The sequence below is a fragment of the Platichthys flesus genome, chromosome 22 (assembly GCF_949316205.1).
Source record: "Platichthys flesus chromosome 22, fPlaFle2.1, whole genome shotgun sequence".
Lineage (NCBI taxonomy): Eukaryota > Metazoa > Chordata > Actinopteri > Pleuronectiformes > Pleuronectidae > Platichthys > Platichthys flesus.
Genome location: NC_084966.1, coordinates 6,074,654 through 6,082,084, shown reverse-complemented (window position 1 = coordinate 6,082,084; position 7,431 = coordinate 6,074,654).

Genomic DNA, 7,431 nt, shown 5'->3' with positions numbered 1-7,431 from the left:
CGTTTCAAACGGCAGGAAAAACCAAAACAGTGACAAGCGATATTGTGATTGACTACATCACTACAGACTCACACTCTCTGCTACACCGAGGGGAACACTCTGTTCCCCTGAGTGATTAATAGTTCAGTGATGAGACAGAAAAGCAAACACGGCGAAACAGAAAAGTCTGATAAAAGTGAACTTGAGACAGCGAGTGAGGGGAATGAATGAAAGACAGCAGCTGAGGGAGCGGGGACGCTAGGGAGGACGCGTCTGATTGGATCAGCAGCTTAAGCTTCTCTCCCGGGGGGGGCAGCTCCATTGCCTCATCGTGAAAAACCCTCGGAAAATGCACCACCTCCAGGTTCTCACAGATAAGGGAAGAAGGGACCCCCTCCACCTCCGCCTTTTTTCCAGGCCCTCTCCTCCTCCTCCTCCTCAACACGGCCCTGAGTGCCCCCATCCTCCAGCTCTACCCGCCTCCTCTGCCAAGCTAGGACATCCAGCTGTTACACATTCCAGCGCTCAGACCTCCCACGCCCACGCTGCATGTGACATGTGGAGGTTTGGAGACGGCTGCATCTGGATCAGTTGGGCATTCATCCGCCATCACGCCTGCTGTCAGCGTGTGAGCCGGAGGCAGACGCTGAGCGGGACGGAGGGGAAAGAGGGGCTTCTTTGCTGCTTGGGAAAACGGACTGGATGCTTTAGAGTGTGTGTCTGTGTGTGTGTGTGTGTGTGTGTGTGTGTGTGTGTGTGTGTGTGTGTGTGTGTCAGATCAAGAGTTTTGGCTCAGGTCACCAATCCCAGTCAAAGCTCAGTGCACAATTTGATCAAGTGCATCTCCACTTGAAATCCTAAGACAGTCTTTTTACAATTACCTCAATGGGATACCACAACAATGCCCATTCAGAAAATCACAACACATCCAACACACTCTAATAAATCAAATCGCAACACCAGAACTGAACATTAATGAGTGGTAACGGTTTATCTGTATTGTATTACAGGCAAGTTTTAAAGTGCTAAGTGTTTAAAGTATTAGTTTCACCCAAAGAAAAGCAAAATGGCGACATGTACCATAAAATGTATCAATAGTTGTGTATTCCTCGATTGATTTGATTGTCTTCTTCCTCGGTTGTAGAGTCAAACTAGATAATAGAATAAGTTCTCTGTGTTTGTTTTTCAAAGCCTGAGTGAGGTCACACAACAATGATACAGTCATCACTTCCACACAGGGTTAGTAGCATACAGCTGTATAAATACTTTATATAAGTTCAGTATCAGGGGGGGGAAGATGGTATCTCTAGTAAATACGCTGTTATAGTCACTACCTGAGACTAATCACAAATAATAAAATAAAAGCTTATATGTCTTATTGTTGCAATTACAGAGATTGTGGTCTTTTATTTGGGGGGGGGGGGGCTGGATTTCCATTAAATTGTTTTCTTTTAGCAAAGCTCATCCTGCCATGAGCATTCTTCCTTTTCGCTCTCAACATGTAAAACAAAACTGCCTTTTCCTCCCAAAGTACATTATTTTAAAACACATCTGGATTCAAAGCGCAGGTAAGACTTTTTCCTCCGTGCACGCTCTCCCCTCGACACATATCAGTTAATACATCAACCTAAAGGCCCTGCACCCCCCTCCCTCTGCGTTTCCAGCCCTTTTCATCACTATCAGCTGTCAGCTGCACCCATCTGCACAGGGCCATGAGCAGGGTAAGTAAACACACCGCGGCTACATGCTCCAGTGAATCAGTGTATGTAACTTCATGGGGCCACCTGGTGCTTTCCATTCGGTGCAGTAATAAGTACATATACATGCAGTTATATACACTACTACAGCTGCATGTTAAAGCTCCGGCGGGAACATTTCTCCTTAAAGAAAACATTTCCCCCCTTAAACACTTCGATAACATCGGTTTCGGACTTTTACTGCATTTTTCTCGCAACCGGCACAGTTTCACATTTCCCAGCATGCCTTTCAAGTACCCCTGGAAAATGTGCATAACCCGTACACGTTGATTTTATTTTGGAAGGAAGCCCTCGGGATGTTTTGTGTTCCTTTTTTTTTTTTACAAAATCGTTATCTCCAGGAACAATCGAACTCTCTGCTAAACACGTGAGCTACTTTTAAAAGGAAATAGTTAAAAATCGGAACGTGACAAACTTCCCCTGGCAGATTTCTCGAGGCCCAGAGCTGTCCACATACTTACGGCCATGCGGGATGGACTGGAAGAACTGTGAATGAGTCCTAACAGTGAGGGAGGATGTGTAATTTCGTCACACGGCATTATGGGATATTTGTGGACGAGAAAGAGAGAGGGAGGGAGTATATGAGTTGCAGCTGTGCTAAATTACCAGAGGAAGAACTAAATCTCCCCGACCCCGACTAATCAGCAATCGCCATGGCAACCAGATCCTTCCCGAGGCAGAACGCAGATAAATTAGGACTTTAGCTTTTGTATTTAAAGAGTTCTCCTCTTGAGTTGTTTGCAGGTGATTAAATCTCTGCCTCTGAGATGGAGTCTCTCTCCGACACAGTGAGGAGCAGACACTTAAGGGTTGACGTGCTTTTAGAGCTATTCATCATCAATTGCCTCATTTAACCCGTACGTCTCACTGTCACTGTCTCTTTTTCCATCTTTAAACCGATAACTCTTCATTTGCAGGACAATCTGACTGGGGTGCATGTGTTGCGTCCCTGCTGGGGTTTCCCAGGCCGGGCAGCTCCAACGCCTCAGTGTTTAATTGGTGTATCGTGTTACCGTTTTCCCACAGGGATACCCCGCAGTTCACATGCTAAGATGAATGTGTTTGACCATAAAACACTCGTAAGGGAACACACATGCCGTCAGCAGGGAGTTGGGAGCGTGGAAATGTAGTTCTCTACTCGTGCACTCACAGTACTTGGGTAAACCAGCAGATGGCAGAAGCACAGCGGCTGCAGGGATCAGATATTTATCCACATAAAAGGAGGTTTATTATCTCACTGTTTGCAACGAAATTGGAAGCTGCATGTATTTTTCTAGCCATATCGCATCATGCTCATTGCAGACATGGATTCACATGAGAGAAAATGTAATAAAAAAATCAGCTTAAACTGCATCAGTGCTTTTTATCCTTTCAAATTGTGAATATTTTATATGAAAAAGGTGCAAAAACGACTTGTTAAAATCCAATTCTGACAACGCACTTCAGGTATTGTCTTTCATAAGTAAAGAACAAAAGTAGAAAACTGGTTTGAAAAAGTCTTATCATCATCACTTAGGCAATTCTCTTTCAATTGAGTGATAAGAATATTAATATATTATAATAAATCATAAGAGGTTATAATCCAAAATGTCATTTAAAAAACAAAAACTGCACAGTTTTAATGGAGCTGCCAACAAATAAGACAGAATAAAAAGAATAAATGCTGCCACCTGCTGTCTAAAGTCTGAATTACTTGCAACAAAAATCTGTATTAATATGCATTAAAGAGCCCAGATTATTATTATTTATATTTAATTTATTTCATAGAAATCTATCTGTCATGGCTTTGCGTTCCAGTCATCACTTCACTCATACTCTTCAAATCCAAGAAGCGGAGTGAAAGAAAGACAAAAGGAAGAGAGACAGAAGAAGTCTCCCGTGAGGCATCTTGGCAGAAGCTCCTCAGAAATCAACCCCCGTGACACTCCTCCCTCCGCCCTCCTCCTTTATATCGGTATGTTGAAGTGGGGTGTTTCTTGGCACGAACAGAGAAGCGGGGCCTTTCCAGACGAGAGGGTGTGGGGCTCCTCTTTTCGGCCCCTCATCCAGCGTCAATGCCTGAATTGAGCGACATGGGAGCGAGACAGTCGGCTCCTTGTGCGGAGAATCCCCTTGAATGGGAACATTTGTTGTGGCAGCGATGAGACATAATGGGAGTGCGTGGAATTGAATGTGGTGGCTCCTTTTTTTGTTTCCCAAATGTGAGAAAAAGCCAAAATAAATGAAAAGGCCCTGTTCCAGAAAGACACGAAGGGATTGCTCCTCAATTGGGAGCAGAGGAAAATGAACTTTTAGCTGATCTCACCTGTCAGAGGTGCATTTTTGCAGCATGAGTCTGAGGAGACGTGACATTGGAGTCGAGTGCAAGAGGCCTCGTAACGTGAGGCCTCGGCGCCGAGGGGAAACCTGGAAATTCCTGCCGAGAAGATCCTGTACTCGAGGGCACGGACTGCCCGTCACCTCGGCAAACACCACAGAGGCTCATCCAGAGCAGCTACTGTGTCCCAGAGCAACACATCAGGTTTCAAACAGAGGTTCCCTTTTACATCGGAGGCAGGTATCTTCAGGATCGTCCGCTTTTTAACGTTTAATCGATGATCAGCGAATGTTTCAAAGTGTCACAGGAGAAGAAGAAACAAGCAGGAAAAAACCTGACACCCGAACACCTGTGCTCGAATGAGACCTCCTCCCTGCAGCGCTTCACTGGAGCAGCTGCTAAATAGCGTGTAATTGCAAAAGTGGTAAATCACTTCCAAGTAACCGGTTTTGTCGTTGAGGTTGAATTTAGGTTGTGTGTACAGTTTGTTTCAATCATCAGACGGATCGTTTATCTTCCTCCAATGGATCCAAACATAAAGGAATGATTTCCAATGTGGGAAGACTGGCCTTTGAAAAATGAATGTGACGCTGGACTTAAACTAAATGAGCTGAAGAAAAGGTTTCTTCTTTCTTTTTTTTCTTTTTTTATTGAATACCAGGTTTTTTCTATTTGGTTCCCTTGCACCTGTGGACATTTTTATCTTCTTAGGAACCTTTGGCTTCATTTTTGGAATTGCGACCCCTAAACAATTCCAATAGTGAGGCCATAGTGTCCCAATTGCCCCCTTGTGGTGGTCTGCAGTGTAAACTCTGCCTCCTCCATGTTAGCAGATTGGATTCACTCTATGGATAAATCTACTAATGGCCACTTTTGACAAGAAAATAAATAACTTTATGGGCACCTGAACGTTGTGTTAAGACCCTCGAGGATCTGCAAACCTCTTCATAAAGCTGCAGATTTTTACCCTGAAACAGTGACATGTTCAAGATCGGGGGGGCGTGAAAGGTTGCTCATCGACGTCCCCCCCCTGCTATCCGACCCGAACCTGGAATGCAAAACACAACAAACACCTTTACGCACAAGTGGAGTTCAGGCATCAGTCTCTCCTCGGTGACTCTGTCGTGTCAGTGAAGCTCAAGACGAACAGCAACGCGAGGACCGGCCTCCGTGCTCTGTCTTCTGTGCCACATCTCGGCTGATTTACAGCGGCATGTATCAGGGGTCCGTGGCCTCTGACTTCAACCCCCCCCCCCATCAGGGTGATACGAGTGTCAGAGCCTTGTTTCGGCTTCCATGATGGGAATGATTCAGAGCCCTCCCTCCTCATGTAACTGTCACCGTGCTTGTCAAGACCGATGGGATGTTACCACGCAAAACATGTCGTCGGCTGAATGGAACCGATGACAATGGAGGGTCACCCCTGCTCCGGGTTGAGGGCAGCTCAGTCTGCACACACACACGTTTCACTGTAACGCATTTACACGTCAGCCAGAATGAAATAAATCGACTGATTCGGGAACAAAAAGCTTTTCTGTTTGGCGCCACGGCCTGTGCTTGTGCATTCAAGTGCATGGAGGATAATTAAGGAGGTTTATATGAAACTGTAGCTTCGGACGACTCTTGTATCTAACAAGCGGCTCTTTGTCATGCCTGAGGCGTTATATCAAACTGAAGATAAAGTGAGATAAGACAGTTTTGAAAAGAAAATACAGCAAATATCCAGACATTCGTCTTCTGACCTGATTTAAAATCCTTCTCTCCGAAGAAATGTTTTGTTAAAGCAGCAGAATCTGGATCAATACACATAAATCAATGATCTAAAGCAACAGTTTAAACCTGGCGGAAAAATAAGATTGAAAGTGTTTTCATTGCTGAGTCAGCAAAATATTCCTGCAGGTTTATAGCTGTTGTCTTTATCTAGATAGACACTGAATGGAGAGGTGTTGAGTAAATCCCTCGAGAGATATGAAGTAGGTTGAAACTTGATTCTGCAAGCTTTCTGCAACAGGAGGCACAAATCCAAGCTCGGACCTGAAGCCTGAGTTTGATTCCTACATTTCGAAGCTGCGTTTGCATGCTATTTGTGGATGAGTGGTGAGAGAGGCGATGCAGGTGGAAGAAACCCACCGCCGTTATCGGCCATTATCACCACCTCAAAGCTCTGCAGCTGGAACAACAACACAGCCTTTATTCCTCGTGACGGAGACACAACACATGGAACACGGGCACTCAAAACATCCCGTCACCCCTCAGCAGGAGCTCACACTTCCGCTGTCACCCTGAAAAAGCTGGCAGCAGGTAGAAAGCACCCGCAGCTGCCTTTATTCCTACTGCTGCTGTGAAGAGCTCTGGTGTTTCGTCTGTTTCTGTCTCATCGGACCCGAAGGCGCCCGGCTCAGGCAGCGCCACCGAGTTCGAGACCGGCGCAGGATGAAAGCAGTTATTACAGATAAAAGTGGGAGTCAACCGCGGAAGAGTGGAAACGTCCTGGAGGCGACCGAGGCGAGGAGGAGGAGCTGAGGATGCAACACCTCATCCCCTGCAGAGTAAACACGTCTGGATGGTTCCTGAATGAGGGTGAATGAGTCACACCCAATAAAACACAGTCCTCGTGGTACTTCTATATTGATATTGAGGTATTTATCCAAACTACTTTTGTAATGTACTTAGACTTGTTTAGAAGAGATTAGATAAATAAGCAAATAGTAATTCTTGTTTTGGCTTTTTTTAAGGTTTAAGCATCTGCATAATCCTTCAACCTCTGGTTTTCTGTTAAAAAATAAAACAGCACATCAAAAATGATATATCCTAAGCTTGGGAATGGATATAATATTCTACCAATTCATAAAATTGGAATGGGTTGTAACAATAGAGAGATATTAAATCACGTTTACCATTTGAAAATCCCCCAAACCAAAATCTGATAATCTCATTTTTATAATCATGCATTAACATAAACCAAAAGTCTGATTATATAATGAAGGAAAAGAGGTTTTTCTTTGACCTGGTCAAAAACCGAAATGGGTGAAAACGAAACGTGGAGTCCTAACAAGAGTGGTAATAACAACAGGGCTGAGAACAAACAAACTCCACCTCCATCGCCCACTTCCTGTCCAGTCAGAAGGGCTTTGATGTTCCCATGGCAGCGACAGAACTGTCCAGTCCCCATTCATTTCACCCACTCATCCCTCCTCTAGACCTTTAATTTGAAAACCTTTAATCTGAACGAGTGACGCACGAGTCGAGGAGTCGATACCCGTCTTGCTTAGGTCACCTTAGAAACCTAACACCACATCTTTCTGAGACTGTTTCCATTAAAAATGATAATCATCTGGAGTTATTACAGGATCCTTGTATTAGACTACAATAAGCTAG